The following is a 16,876-nucleotide window of genomic DNA, read 5'->3' as shown; positions in this document are numbered from 1 at the left end:
TATTAGATACATGTTTCACAAATATTTTCTCCTGGTGTGTGCTTTGTCCTTTCATTACCTTAAAATTTTCCTTTGCAGAGCAGAAACTTTTATTTTAATAAGATCCAATTTATGTACTTTTTTTTCTTTCATGGATGATGCAGTGGGTATCATATTAAGATCTCATTATCAAACTCAGGATCACATAGATTTTTCTCGGATGTTATCTTCTAGAAATTTTATAGTTTTAGATTTTATATTTAAGTCTATGATCCATTTGCAGTTAATTTTTGGGAAAAGTGTTAAGTTTGTGCTTTGTTTCACTTTTTTTGCATGTCAAATTGCTCCAGCACCCTTTGTTGAAAAATCTACTGTTTCTTCATTAATTAACCATTGTGTCTTTGTCAAAGATCAGTTGACAGAATTTGTTTGAGTCTATTTCTGGGCTCTCAATACTGTTATACTGATCTAAGTGTCTATTTTTTCACCAATACCATACTATCTTGGTTACTTTATCTATAAAGGAATCTTAAAATTAAGCTGTATAATTCTACCAATTTTGTTCTTCTTTAGTGTTGTGTTGACTATTCTTTTCCCTTTCTATATAGTTTTGAGTATCAGTTTTTCAATATCTACAAAATAGGTTGCAGGGATTTCATTTAGTATTGCATTATATCTAGAGTTTGGAAGAACTAACATTCACAATAGTGAGTTTTCCAGTTCACGAACATGGGTTTATTTAAATCTTCTTTGACTTCTTTCATCAGCATTTTTCAGTTTTCTACACACAGATCTTGTTTATTTTGGTAGATTTATAACCAAGTATTTCTTTATTTTTGGTGCCATTGTGAATGTTGTTGTTTTCTTTTTTTGGTTAATTCTAATTCCAAAGGTTAATTGCTGACATATACACAAGCAATTGTCTTTTGTATATCTACTCTGTATCCTGAAAACTTGCTATACTTGCTTATCAGTTCCAGGAGGGTTTTCCTCATAGTTTTTTTATTGGGGGGGTTCTACTTAGACAATAATATCATATAAAAATGAAGGCCATTTTATTCCTTTCTTTCAATCAGTACAAGTTAAAAATCTTATTATAATAGCTAGGATTTCCATTACAATGTCAAGTAAAAGTAGTGAAGAAGAATATCCTTGACCTTTTGCCAATCTTAAAAGAAAAGTGGCCAGTATCTCACCATTGAGTATAATATTAACTGTATGTTTTTTTAGGTGTTATTTATCAAGATGAGAATGTTCTTATTTCTAGTGTGCTGAGAGTTTTATCATGATTGGGTGAAATGTTTTTCTACATCAACTGATATGATTTTTCTTTTTTAGCCTTTTGATACAGTATAATACGCTGATTTTTGAATGTTGAACCAGACATATATCTGGAATACATCTGGTGATGTATAATTATTTGTATAAATTTTTCGGTTCAATTTGGTAACATTCTGTTGAGGATTTTTGCATCTCTGTTCATGAGAAATATTGGTCTGTGGTTTTCCCATTGTGCTTTTCTTTATTTTCTTTTGGTAATCCTGGTTTCACAGAATACATGTGTTAGGAAGTGTTCTCTCCATTTCTATTCCTGGGATAGATCGTCAAAATTGGTATCACTTCTTTTACTGTTTGGTAGAATTCACCAATGAATCCTTTTGGTCTTGGTGCTTTCCTTTCTGAAAGTTTAAATATTGATTCACTTCCTTTTATAGATACAGCACTATTCAGTTATCGGTTTCTCCTTGTGTAAATTTTGGTAGCTTGTCTTTCAGGTAATTGGTCCATTAACTAAGCTTTAAATATGTGAAGTTTTTTTCTACCCTGACAATTTCTGCCTTCAACTGGCGTATTTAGACAATTTACATGTTTTTTTCTTTTTTCTTTTTCTTTATTGAAGTAACATTGGTTTATAACATTATATAACTTTCAGGTGTACATAGTAATATATTTCAAATTCTGTGCAGATTACGTCATGTTCACCACCCAAAGATTAATTATAATCCATCCCCATACACATGTGCCTAATCACCACTTTCGCCCTCCCACCTTGCCCCTTCCCCTCTGTTAATCACTAATTAAATCTCTGTTGCTATGTGTTTGTCATTGTTTTTATATTCTACATATGAGTGAGATCATACGGTATTTGGCTTTCTCTCTCTGACTTATTGCACTTAGCATAACACCCTCTAGGTCCATCCATATTGTCACAAATGGCTTGAATTCATCATTTCTTATAACTGAGTAGTATTCCATTGTGTAAATATACCACATCTTCTTTATACATTCATCGCTTGATGGGCACCTTGGTTGCTTCGAAGTCTCTGCTATTGTGAATAAGGATGCGAGGAACATAACAGTGCATATATCTTCATGCACTTGAGTTTTCAAGTTCCTTGGATAAATACCCAGCAGTGGAATAGCTAGATCATATGGTAGATCTCTTCTTAATTTTCTGAGGAAACTCCATACTGTTTTCCATAGTGGCTGTACCAGTTTCCACTCCCACCAGCAGTGTACAAGGGTTCCCTTCTCTCCACATCCTCTCCAACACTTATTGTTTCCAGTCTTGTTAATTATAGCCATTCTGATGGGAGTGAGGTGATATCACATTGTAGTTTTGATCTGTATTTCCCTGACAGTTAATGATGTTGAACATGGTTTCAGGTGCGTGTTGTCGATCTGTATACCTTCTTTGGAGAAATGTCTGTTCAGATCTTCTCCCCACTCTTTAATTGGGTTGTTACCTTTTTTGATGTTGAGATGTATGAGTTCTTTGTACCTTTTAGATATTAACTCTTTATCTGATATATAGTTTGCAAATATCTTCTCCCAATGGTTTGCAAATATCTTCTCCCAATGGTTTGCAAATATCTTCTCCCAATTGTTAAGTTGTCTTTTTGTTTTGGGGATGGTTTCCTTTGCTGTGCCGAAGCTTTTCAGTTTGATGTACTCCCATTTGTTTATCTTTTCTATTGTTTCCCTTGCCAGCCAGACATGGTATTTGAAAAAAATGCTGCTAAGACCAATGTCGAAGAGTGTACTGCCTATGTTTTCTTCTGGAAGTTTCCTGGTTTCAGATTTTATATTAGTCTTTGATCCATTTTGAGTTGATTATTGTGCACGGTGTAAGATAATGGTCTACTTTCATTCTTTTCCATGTGGCTGTCCAGTATTCTCAATACCATGTATTGAAGAGACTCTCCTTTCTCCATTTTATGTTTTTGACTCCCCTGTTGAAAATTAGCTGTCCATAGATGTGTGGATCTATTTCTGGGCTCTCAATTCTGTTCCATGGATCTGTGTGTCTGTTTTTGTGCCAGTACTATGCTGCTTTGGTTACTATAGCTTTGTACGATATTTGGAAGTCAGGGAGTGTCATACCCTCAGCTTTGTTTTTTCCTTAAGATTCCTTTGGCTATTTGGGGTCTTTTGATGTTCCATATAAATTTAGGATTCTTTGTTCTATTTCTGTGAAAAAGGTTGTTGGAACTTTCACAGGGATGTCATGGAATCTGTAGATTGTTTTAGGAAGTATGAACATTTTAACTATGCTACTTCCTCCAATCCAAGAGTACAGAATATCTTTTCATTTCTTTTTGTCTTCTTCAATTTCTTTCAACAATGTTCTATATTTTTTGGTGTACATATCTTTCACCTCATTGGTTTAGCTTATTCCTAGGTATTCTAATCTTTTTGTTGCAATTGTAAATGGGATTCTATTCTTAATTTCTCTTTCTGCCACTTGGTTTTTAGTGTACAGAAACACAACTGATTTTTGTATTTTGATTCTGTACCCTGCAACTTGACTGTATTCATTTATTATTGACTGTATTCATTATTAATAGTTTTTCAGTAGATTCTTTATGGTTTTCTATATACAAAATCATGTCATTTGCAAATGGTAACAGTTTCACTTCTTCTTTTCCAATTTGGATCCTTTTATTACTTTTTCGTGCCTGATTTCTCTGGCTAGGATTCCAATACTATGTTAAATAAGAGTGGTGAAAGTGGGCATTGTTTTCGGGTTCTTGTTCTTACAGTGACTGCACTCAGTCTTTCTCCATTGAGAATGATATTAGCTGTGGCTTTGTCATATACGGCCAGTATTATGTAAAGGTATTTTCCTTCTCTTTTTTTAAATACTTTTTTTTTTATCACAGTAACATGGGATTATAACATTATATAGATTTAAGATGTATATCGTAATATATTTCAAATTCCGTGTAGCCTACATCATGTTCACCACCCAAAAACTGATTATAGTCCACCACCTCACATGTGAGCCTAATTACCCCTTTTGCCCTCTCCACTTCTCCCTTCCCCTATGGTAACCACCAATCCAATCTCCGTTGCTACGTGTTTGTTTGTCATTGTTTTTATCTTTTACTTATGAGGGAGATCATACCGTATTTGACTTTCTCCCTCTGACTTATTTCACTTCGCATAATACCATCAAGGTCCATCCATGTTGTCACAAGTGGCCGGATTTCATCATTTTTTATGGTTGAGTAGTATTCCATTGTGTATATATACCACATCTCCGTTATCCATTCATCCCTTGATAGGCACCTAGATTGCTTCCAAGTCTTGGCTATTGTGAATAATGCTGCAATGAACATAGGGGTGCATGTATCTTTATGCATTTGTGTTTTCAAGTTTCTTGGATAAATACCCAGCAGTGGAATAGCTGGATCATATGGTAGATCTATTCTTAATTTTCTGAGGACACTCCATACTGCTTTCCATAGTGGCTCCACCAGTTTCCACTCCAACCAGCAGTGCACGAGGGTTCCCTTCTCTCCACATTCTCTCCAACACTTGTTTCCTGTCTTGTTCATTACAACCATTCGGACCAGAGTGAGGTATCTCATTGTAGTTTTGATTTGCATTTCCCTAATAGCTAATGATGTTGAGCATCTTTCCTTATGCCTGTTGGCCATCCATATATCTTTTTTAGAGAAATGTCTGTTCAGATCTTTTGCCCATTTTTTAATTGGGTTGTTGTGTTTTTGTTGTTGAGATGTATGAGTTCTTTGTATACTTTGGATATTAACCCCTTATCTGATATATGGTTTCTAAATATATCAATGGTTAGGTTGTCTATTTGTTTTGTTGATGGTTTCCTTTGCTGTGCAGAAGATTTTTAGTTTGATGTAGTCCCATTTGTTCATTTTTTCTTTTGTTTCCCTTGCCAGGTCAGACATGGTACATGGAAATATGCTACTAAGACTGATGTCAAAGATCGTACTGCCTATGTTTTCTTCTAGAAGTTTCATGGTTTCAGGTCTTACATTCAAGTCTTTAATCCATTTTGAGTTGATTCTTGTGCATGGTGTAAGGGAATGGTCTACTTTCATTCTTTTGCATGAGGCTGTCCAGTTTTCTCAACACGTTTTATTGAAGAGACTCTCCTTTCTCCATTGTATGCTCTTGGCTCCCTTGTTGAATATTAGCCGTTCATAAATCTGTGGGTTTATTTCTGGGCTCTTGATTCTGTTCCATTGATCTGTGAGTCTGTTTTTCTGCCAGTACCATGCTGTTTTCATTACTATGGTTTTGTAGTATATTTTGAAATCAGGGAGTGTGATACCTCCAGCTTTGTGCTTTTTTCTCAGGAATCCTTTGACTATTCAGGGTTTTTTGTTGTTTCATATAAATTGTAGGATTCTTTGTTCTATTTCTGTGAAAAATATTGTTAGAACTTTAATAGGGATTGTGTTGAGTCTATAGATTGCTTTAGGAAGTATGGACATTTTAATGATGTTAATTTTTCTAATACAAAGTCATGGAATATCTTTCCATTTCTTTGTGTATTCTTTGATTTCTTTTAACAATCTTTTATAGTTTTTGGTGTACAGATCTTTCACCTCTGTGGTTAAGTTTATTCCTAGATATTTTATTGTTTTTCTTCCAATTGTAAATGGGATTCTATTCTTAATTTCTCTTTCTGCTACTTCATTGTTAGTGAATAGGAAATCAACTGATTTTTGTCTGTTGATTTTGTATCCTGCGACTTGACTGTATTCATTTATTATTTCTAAAAGTTTTTTAGTGTATTCGTTAGGGTTTTCTATATATAGAATCCTGTTTTCTGCAAAGAGTGACAGTTTCATTTATTCTTTTCCAATATGGATCCCTTTTATTTCTTTTTCATGCCTGATTTCTCTGGCCAGGACTTCCCATACTATGTTAAATAAGAGTGGTGAAATTGGGCATCCTTGTCTGGTTCCTGGTCTTAGAGGGGTTGCTCTGGCAATGATCATTGAGAATGATATTTCCTGTGGGCTTGTCACATATGGCCTTTATTATGTTGGAGTATTTTCCTTCTATACTCATTTTATTTAGAGTTTTTATCACAAATGGATGCTGTATCTTGTCAAATGTTTTCTCTGCATCCATTGAGATGATCATGTGATTTTTATTCTCCATTTTGGTAATGTAGTGTATCACATTGATAGATTTGCAGATGTTGAACCATCCCTGCATCCCTTGAATGAAACCCACTTAATCATGATGTATGATCTTTTTAATGTACTGTTGTATTCGATTTGCTGTATTTTGTTGAGGATATTTGCATAGATGTTGACCAGTGATATTGGTCTGTAATTTTCTTTTTTTCCGTTGTCCTTGTCTGGTTTTGGTATCAGGATAATGTTGGCTTCGTAGAAGGGGTTAGGAAGCCTCCCCTCCTCTTCAAACTTTTGGAAGAATTTGAGAAGGATATGTATTAAGTCTTCTTTGAATGTTTGGTAGAATTCACCAGAGAAGCCATCTGGTCCTGGACTTTTATTTTTTGGGAAGTTTTTGATTGCTGTTTGGATCTCCTTACTGGTGACTTTGTTCTTTGTTCCAATTCAAATTCTCTACTTCTTCTTGGTCCAGTTTTGGAAGGTTGTATGTTTCTAAGAATTTATCCATTTCTTCTAGATTATCCAATTTGTTGGTATATAGCGTTTCACAGTATTCTCTTATTATCTTTTGTATTTCTGAGGTGCCCGTTGTATATTTCTCCTCTTTCATTTCTGATTTTATTTATTTGAGCCATCTCTCTTTTTTTCTTGGTGAGTCTAGTTAAGCATTTGTCAATTTTGTTTACCTTTTCAAAGAACCAGCTCTTGGTTTCCTTAATTTTCTCTAATGTTTATTTAGTCTCTATTTTGTTTATATCTGCTCTGATTTTTATTATTTCTTTCCTTCTGCTGATTTTAGGATTTGTTTGTTCTTCTTTCTCCAGTACCTTTAGATGAGCTGTTTGATTATTTGGGATTTTTCTTCTTTGATGAGGTAAGCCTGAATTGCTCTAAACTTCCCTCTTAGAACCACTTTTGCTGTATCCCATAGAGTTTGGCATGTCGTACTTTCATTTTCATTTGTCTCCAGGAATTTTTTGATTTCTCCTTTGATTTCTTCATTGACCCAATCATTGTTCAGTAGCATTTTGTTTAATCTCCCCATGTTTATGGCTTTTCTAATTTTCTTCCTGTAGTTGATTTCTAGTTTCATACCTTTGTGGTAAGAAAAGATGCATGGTATTATTTCAATCTTCTTAAATTTATTGAGACTTGTTTTGTGGCCTAAAACATTATCATTCCTGGAGAATGTTACATGTGCATTTGAAAAGAATGTGTATTATGTGGTTTTGGATGGAATGTTCTGTACATATCTACTAAGTCCATCTGGTCAAATGGGTCATTTAAGGCCAGTGTTTCCTTATTGATCTTCTGTTTGGATGATCTATCCATTGGTGTAAGTGGAGTGTTAAAGTCCCCTACTATTATAATGTTACTGTCTATTTCTCCTTTTATGTCTCTTAATAATTGCTTTATATATTTAGGTTCTCCTATGTTGGGTGCATAGATATTTACAAGTGTTATATCCTCTTGTTGGATTGTTCCCTTTATCATTATGTAGTGCCATTCCTTGTCTCTTGTTACAGTTTGTGTTTTAAAGTCTATTTTGTCTGATATAAATATTGCTACCTCCGCTTTCTTTTCATTGTCATTTGCATGGAATATCTTTTTCCATCCCTTCACTTTGAGTTTGTGAGGGTCTTTAGGTCTGAAGTGTGTCTCTTGTATGCAGCATCTATATGGGTCTTGTTTTTTTATACAATTAGCCACCCTATGCCTTTTGTTTGGAGCATTTAGTCCGTTGACATTTAAAGTAGTTATTGATAAATATGTATATATTGCCATTTTGTTATTTTTTTCTGTGTGTTTTAGTAGTTCTCCTCTGTTCCTCTCCTTTTCTCTTGCTCTCTTCCCTTGTGATTTGATGGCTTTCTTTAGTAATATGTTTTATTAGTTTTTGTCTTACTTATTTGCTTACTTATTATCAGTTTCCGATTTGTGGTTACCATGAGGATCCTATATAATATTCTATGTATATAACAGTCTACATTGAGTTGATAGACACTTTAGCTTGACCTCTTCCTAAAAGCTCTACTTTTTCACTCCCGTCCTCCACATTCTATGTTTTTGAAATCATATCTAATCTCTCACTTTGGGTGTGTCTATCCATTACCCTATTACCATTGAAATAGGTAATTTTAGTACTTTTGACTTTAACCTTCATCTTATCTTCACAGCTGGTTGATCTGCTATATTTTCTATAATTTTACCTTTAGTAGTGATTTTATTGTCTGGTTTTTTGGGGTATTTTTTTGATAATTTTTATCCTGATTTGTGGTCATCACTTTCCCACTTAAATAAGTTCCTTCAGCATTTCCTGTAGAACTGGTTTCTTGGTGACAAACTCCTTTAATTTTTGCTTGTCTGGGAAGCTCTTTATCCCTCCTTCAATTCTGAATGACAATCTTAATGGATAGGGTATTCTTGGCTGTAGGTTTTTTCTCATTAACACTTTAAATATGTCATGCCATTCTTTTCTCGCCTGTGGGGTTTCAGTGGAGAAGTCCGCTGATAGCCTTATGGGCTTTCCTTTGTACCTCACTTGTTGCCTTTCTCTTGCTGATTTTAGGATTGTCTCTTTATCTATATTTTTTATTTTTTTCTTTTTGCTTTTTGAGGAAGATTAGCCCTGAGCTAACATCTGCTGCAAATCATCTTCTTTTTGCTGAGGAAGACTGGCCCTGAGTTAACATCTGTGCCCATCATCCTCTATTTTATATGTGGGATGCCTACCACAGCTGGCTTGCCAAGCTGTGCCATGTCCGCACCCAGGATCTGAACCAGCAAACCCCGGGCCACCGAAGTGGAAGGTGTACATTTAACCACTGTGCCACCAGGTCGGCCCCTCTCTTTATCTTTAATTTTGGACATTTTAATTATAATGTGTCTTGGTGTTGGTCTTTTTGGGCTTGTCTTGTTTGGAGCTCTCTGTGCTTCCTGTACTTGGATGTCTGCTTCCTTCCTTAGGTTAGGAAATTTTTCAGGTATTATTTCTTCAAATAAATTTTCTGCCCCTTTTTCTCTCTCTTCTCCATCTGGAACACCTATAATATGAATGTTAGTGTGCTTGATATTGTCCCAGAGTTCCCTTAGACTGTTCTCATTCTGTCTAATTCTTTTTCCTTTTTTATGTTCGGCTTGGGTGATTTCCTCTAGGTTTGCATCTAGCTCGCTGATGCATTCTGCTGTATCCTCAACTCTGCTATTGAGTCCCTCTAGTGAATTTTTCATTTTCAGTATTGTATTATTCATTTTGGATTGGTTCTTTTTTATATTTTCCAGTTGTTTCTTGATGAGCTCACTGTATTCCTCCAGTCTTCTCTCAATATCTGTGAGCATCCTTGTGAGTTTTTGTTCAAACTCTTTGTCCGGTAGGTCACTTATTTGTTTCATGTAGTCCTTTTTCTGGGGTTTTGTCCTGTTACCTTGCTTGGAATGTATTCCTTTGTCTCCTCATTATGGCTCTTTCTCTGTGCTTATATGTATGTATTAGGTGAGTAGGCTATGTTTCCTGATCTTGGAGAATTGGCCTTATGTAAGAGATGCCTTTTGAGGCCCAGCAGTGTGCTTCCCTCTTGTCACGAGTCCAAATGACCCAGGAGTGACCTTTTTGTGGGCTACTTCCATCCTTCTACTGTGGCAGGGTTGTTCCCACTTCAGGTACCCAGGGAGTCTAGTCTTTCCTTCCCTGGCCAGCTGTTTGTAAATCTGGTTTGGGAAGCCTCAGCAATCTCATCTACAAGGTCTAACAGCACACTCTTGTTGCAGTTTTCCTTTTAATTGGTTAGGTACCCAGTGTAGCTGGTTGCTAGGCTTACAAGGCTGTTGTCAGTTGAATTAGGAGTGCAGCTGAGTGGGGCTGGCCCTAGGCATGGGAGCACTCAATTGTTTCAGGCTTTGGAAGGTGGAGCTGATTGTTTTTGTGGCTATTTGGGAAGCACAGGTCTTCTGCCACTGAGAAGCCTCATACCCCACAGGACCACACACACCATCAACACAGTCCTGGTCCATGCACACTTCCCAACCCTCTGGAGTATACCCCAGCACCCCACTGAAGAGGCCCCCATATCTGCACCAATGCCCCCACAGTTCACATGGTCCTCATACAGGCCCTGTCCCACAGAGGCGGATGCACTCACCTTCCTGTAGAGGATCAAAGCACCCAGAAAATGCAGGCCAACAAGTAGCCTGCGGGCTTGCTGTTGGGTGGGGCCAGTCCCTAGGGTGGGCTGCCTGCTCTGGTTGAACTGGATTAAATTTGCTGTCTGGTGGGTGTGGCAGACCCCTAGGCTAACACGCCAGGGAAAGAATTTCAATGGCATCTGACAGGGTCTGTGTCAGCACGCCTAGACTAGGTCACAACAGTCCCCCCCTGCCAATGTCTCAGTCCCCTGAGAGGTCTCTCCTCTCACAGAGATGCACCCAGAACCCACCAGGTGAGTCTCTTTTCACCAAAAGACTCTCAGCATTCTCTCCGTTGATTTTAGGTTGCTGAGACAGGTGAGATTGTGTGTGGGCCCTTTAAGTCATGGGTCTTTTCAGCCTTCTTCCAATAGCTTTTCTGGGGGTATTCCCCACTGCAGTTAATAGTCAGTGAATCCAGATAGTAAGACCATCATCTCAGTTGTGCTGAGTCTCAAGGATGCTTATAGCAGTATCAACCCCCACTCTGGACCTCACTGCTCCAGCGAGGGCTGTGTACCTTAGGGTGGCTACCCCTTGGCTGGCTGAGAAACTCCACTGCTCCTGTAGGTGTTTTTTTCTCTCCAGAAGGAATTGCTGCCACTTCCACCTTAGTCACGACTGTCCCTTGTTGTGGGGGTTCTTTTTATCCAGTTTTCAGTTTTCTATCCAGAGTAATTTTTCCAAAAATAGTTGTAACCTGGTTGTGTTCATGGGAAGAGATGAGTTCAGAGTCTGCTTATGCTGCCATCTTGATGAGATCTCCATATTTTCCTTGTATACTCATTTTATTCAGAATTTTCACCACAAATGTATGCTGTATCTTGTGAAATGCTTTCTCTGCATCTATTGAGATGATCATGTGATTTTTATTATTCATTTTGTTAATGTGGTGTATCATATTGGTTGATTTGTGGCTGTTGAACCATCCTTGCATCCCTGGAATAAATTCCACTTTACCATGGTGAATGATCTTTTTAATGTGTTGCTGTATTAGATTTGCTAGTATTTTGTTGAGGATTTTTGCATCAATGTTCAACAATAATACTGGCCATTAATTTTCTTTTTTTGTGTTGTCCTTGTCTGGTTTTGGTATCAGGATAATCTTTGGCTTCATAGAATGAGTGAGGAAGCTTCCTCTCCTCTTCATTTTTTTGGAAGTTTGAGAAGGATAGGTATTAAGTCTTCTTTGAATGTTTAGGAGAATTCACCAGGGAAGGTGTCTGGTCCTCAAGTTTTATTTTGTGGGAGGTTTTTGATTGCTGTTTCAATGTCCTGACTGGTGATTGGTCTACTCAAATTCTCTACTTCTTCTTGACTCAGTTTTGGAAGGTTGTATGATTCTAAAAATTTATCTATTTCTTCTAGATTATACAATTTGTTGGTGTATAGTTTTTCATAGTATGCCCTTATAACTTTTGTATTTCTGAGGTGTCTGCTATAATTTCTCCTCTTTCATTTCTCATTGTATTTATTTGAGTCTTCTCTCTTTTTTTCTTGGTGAATCTAGCAAAAAGTTTTTCAATTTTCTTTATCTTTTCAAAGAACAAGCTCTTGATTTCATTGATTTTTTCTTTTGTTTTTTTAGTCTCTTTTCTGTTTTTTCTGCTCTTATTTTTATTATTTCCTTCCTTCTGCTGATTTTGGGGTTTGTTTGTTCTTCTTCTTCTGGGTCCTGTAGGTTCCACTGTTAGATTGTTTATTTGGGATTTTCCTTATTTGCTGAGGTAGGGCTGAATTGCTATACACTTCCCTCTTAGAACCACTTTTGATGAATCCCTTAGATTTTGCTATGCTGTATTTTCTCTTTGATTTGTCTCCAGGTATTTTTCAGAGATCTGCTGATGATGAATTCTTTCAGTTTTTCTCTGATAATTTAATTACTTCTCTCTTAGTTTTGAGTGGTAATTTCTCTGAATCTATAATTCTACACTTTTTTTCTTTTCACACTTTATTTTCATTCCATTTCCTACTTCCTTTGATTCTGATGATAAGTCCTCTATGTTTATTCTACTTGTTCTTCTATAGGTAAGATGTTTTTCTGTATCTCCTTTAAAGATTTTCTCTTTCTGTTGGCTTTTTTGCATTTGGAATACATGCCTAGGGGTAGGTTGTTTTTTTTTAATCTTGCTTGATTTTTCTGAGTATAATAGATCTGTAGTTCTGTGTCTGTGATTAAATTTGGAAAGTTCTTAGCCATTATTACTTCAAATATTTCTTCTACTCCATTATTTCTTCTCATAGTATTCCAATTTTTTATATGTTACAACTTTTTATACTTTCCCTCACTCACTGGATGCTCTGCTCTGTTTATTCATTCTTTTTTCTTTTTGCATTTCACTTTGGGAAGTTTCTATAAACCCATCTCCAAGTCACTGATTCTTTCAATGACTATGTTCAGTCTACTGATGAGCCCATTAACAGCATTCTCAACTTTTGTTACAATGTTTTTTATTTCTAACATTTCCTTTTGATTCTATCTTAGAGTTTCTATCTCTCTGCTTTCATTGCCCATCTATTTTTGCATGTTATCTACTTTTTATATTGGCACCAATAATATATTATTCATATTTATTTTAAGTTGCCTGTGATAATTACAACATCTGTATTACTTCTGAATCTGGTTCTGAGGCTTTTCTGTCGATTCATTCAATTTGTACTGTGTTTTTCATGTCTTTATTATCTTTTGTAAATTTTTGTTGAAAGCCTGAAATATATTGGTAATATGAACTAAGGTAAACAAACCTTTATTATCAGCTTTTATATTGCTCTCGCTAGGATTTGTGTTGCACTTTATGTTTGCTCTTTCTATAAGCACCAGAAGCTTCAAATATCTCTCACATCCTTTTTTGTTTACCATCTTGACTTTGGGTTTTCTTAAGTATTCCAGTCAGAAAGAATGTGTTTCTTGCAGCAATTTCAGGTGTAATCCTCTTTTATTATACTGGAGTATGATTGTATCTTGGTATGATTGTAAAGTATGGAGTTGGGGAGATTTCTATAATCTTATGATTAAATTTCCATCTTTTAGTGGGCCTATATCTCATGGTTGTTATGTTCAAAAGTGTTTCTCCATTTGCACAACTTTTTTCCTCAGCTCCCTACTTCATCCCCTGGCTCCAGCACTTACAATCTATTTCCTTGAATCCTTGAACTCTGTTGACTATGTTTTTACCCTTAGGTGAGACAGGCAGGCTAGAGGGAGCTGGGATCAAAAAAATTCCCTTTATCCAAATGGGGTAAGGCTCTGATAAAGTCTTTAACACTAGAAAATAGTATTTTGTTATGGAGAAGGCTCTTGATATATTTCACAATTATTACTCTTCCCTCCAGAGCCACAAGTGGATCTTCCTTCGATACCCACCATGAGAACTTGGTGGGGTTCCTTTAGGTAAAGCCCATGAAAGTATGGGGGGGCTCCCCTAAGACTGAAGCCCTCAGGAATTTTTTAATTTCATGATAGTTAACACTCAACTTTTAGCAATTCATCAAAATGATCATTTTTATATTCCAACTAACATGGTTTTGATGACTTATCTTGCAAATAAGACAAGTTTGACTGTGACTCTCTGGATACACCTGTCTCTCTAGATTTTGGGGTGTTTGCTCTGCAACTTCAGTTCTATGATTAGTTCAAGGAAATCCATAGATTTTCAGTTTGTGTAACTTTTTATTATAGTAAATTTTGGAATGTTGGTTTTTTAAACTCTACATGTGGAGGTTGATACTGGAAGTCTAAATGGACTTTAAAACAAAAGTCCTAAGCAGAGATACAGCAGAAAAATAATGAGGCAATAGAAAAATATGAAAAATAATTTGGAAAATAAGTTTAAAAATGATACAGAACAGTGAAACCATCATAGAAGTAAATGCCACATTGAAGCAGAAAAAAAGGAAACAAGTTACTGGAAAGACAGCCAATGATATAGAGGAGATATTGAGTAAAGTAAGGTCTTAAAGGCTTTCCAATATAAAAAAAAAAATTTGTGTTCCTGAAGAAGAGAATCAAAGAAGTGGAAGAGAAGAGAACTGCAAAGATTTAATTCAGGAAATCATTCAGAATAAAAGAAGATTTAGCCTTTAGATTCAAAGTTTCCTTTCACTCTGTCACAGGATAAATTGGTACAACAAAGCAATACCAAAGGATAGCTTAACTAAATTACTAGACTTCAGAGATAAAGAAAAGTGTGCAGTGTAGCAAAAGATCAAGCTTAGGCTTACAAGGGAAAATACCAGTCCAACCTCGGAATTCCTCACTGAAACAGTCACTGTTAGAAGACAGTAGAGCAATGCTTACAAGGGAAAGTGACCTAAGCATTGTATACCCACAGTGTCATTTAAGTATAAAGGAACAGATAAAAAATTTCAATTATGTAAGAACTCAGCACATACAGTTCCAATGAGCCCTTATTGCACAATGGAGAAACTGCTACACAAGACCTGTCATTGAATAGTCTTAAGATAGCACAAGAGTATGAGTATTGCTACAGAACAGAATGTAAATGTTTTTAACTATAACTACTTTGAAATAATATAAATAAAAAAAGACAGACAATAAAGGAAATGAAGAGCTAGAAGGTAGTGTAATTAAATTAATTTTCTAAATTAATTAGCCATGCATCAAAAGATACTTTTAAAGTTGTCAAGTCCAGTAACTGAACAATACATATATGTAAATCTGTAATAATGAACACCAATCATTCTAAAATTAGCAGCATAATTAACTAAAAATGCATAGTGGAGGGGAGACAGATCTAATGAGACATGAAGTAATTTTATAATTTCTCATAGTGGGATGTCAATGGATAAAAACTCCCACTACCTTCCCCTTGGTAGACCACAGCTCCACTACAAGTTTCTTAGCAAGACATTGGCCTAATCAGTGTTTGGTTTGTGATTTCCAAACTATTATTTGATTCCTTGAAATTACTATTGGTGACTTTTAGTTGGATGAGTGTTTTGGTCCTTCATAGAGTTTTAATTTTTTGCAGCATGGAGTAGAGCACAGCCAACACCACTGTGAGGTGGCCTGGAGATCATTACTTTGTCTGCCTTATTTTAAAGTGTCACTACCACTCCACACTAAAAACACCGTGTTCCTATCTGGGTTCCAGGTCCCCCTTCTCTTCCTCCTACTCCATACAAACAAGCCCTTTTTACTTCTTGCACACGGGTTAAAGTTTTATGAAGAGACATTTGTCTTCAGTACTCTGTCCCCACCTAGTTTTTATGTCAAATGTACTTCCTCTGGACCGACCAATCTAGCCCCCAATCCTGTAGGGCTTCACTTCCCTGCCATTTCACACCCCTGCCTCTTCCTTTCTTTGCTCCCTTTCCATCATCAGACAACTCAAAGATACAAACATATCTACTAGAAGGAGGGTCTTCTCTCACCTTATTGATTTTATTTTAATCATCACCATCTGTGTTCTGTGTTGGTGTCATATCTTGGACTGGTGTAGTTCTGCAGCATCCCTTGGGCCTGGCCTAGCTGCATTTAGCTTGGGTATTCAGTCTGTGGTAATGGTCAAAACATGTTGCCCTTTTTCCTCCATTCTGCTTTCTTGAAGTAGTTGCAGTTCTTCGTGAGGCGATACATTACTTGAACTCAGGTGAAGCAGTCTTTTTGCTCTCCTCCTTGTGTTCTGCAATTGGAAGGACAAGAAAGTGAGCTCAGAAGGGTACTGGGTAAAGAAAGAGAATGACGGATAAATGAGAAGGGGACTTCATGAGAATGAGTGCAGGCTGAAGAGAAGTTTTTGCCAGGCAAGGACAGTGAGGAGTCTTGGAGGGGAGGTAGTCAATGAAGAAGAGGGGAAGCTTGAGTAGGATCATCTGACTTTCCCACCACCTCTGGACCTAAGTTTAAAGAAGGTCTTCCTCTTATTCCTCCCTTTGGTGCTGTGGTTCATTGTCTCCTATGTACACTAGGCTCCTGTATTTTCTGGTCACCTTAGCCATGTTAATTCCTCCAAGTTTCTCCCTCAATGGTCCTGCCTTCCCTGTAGACACTGAGGACCATGCCCTTTCAGCATTATTTGGTCAACAAGACACTCGCCCCAGCCAATGGTACTTTTAGGAGGCTTATACTTCACAAATCACCATTTAGACACCTCTCTGGAAGGTGGGGACTTTGGGGGAACAATGTGCTGTTGTTTGAATTAGGGAATATTTCCTTAGCACCCCTAAAGAGCCTCCCCAATTGACCTTCCACTCTTTCTCATCTTCCCATGTTCAATTCTGGTGGTACACGTGGCTAGGTAGACCTCATAGGTTATGTGGAAGGACAGTCATAATATCTA

Source organism: Equus przewalskii, chromosome X (assembly GCF_037783145.1).
Source record: "Equus przewalskii isolate Varuska chromosome X, EquPr2, whole genome shotgun sequence".
Lineage (NCBI taxonomy): Eukaryota > Metazoa > Chordata > Mammalia > Perissodactyla > Equidae > Equus > Equus przewalskii.
Note: the sequence above shows the minus strand (reverse complement) of the source record.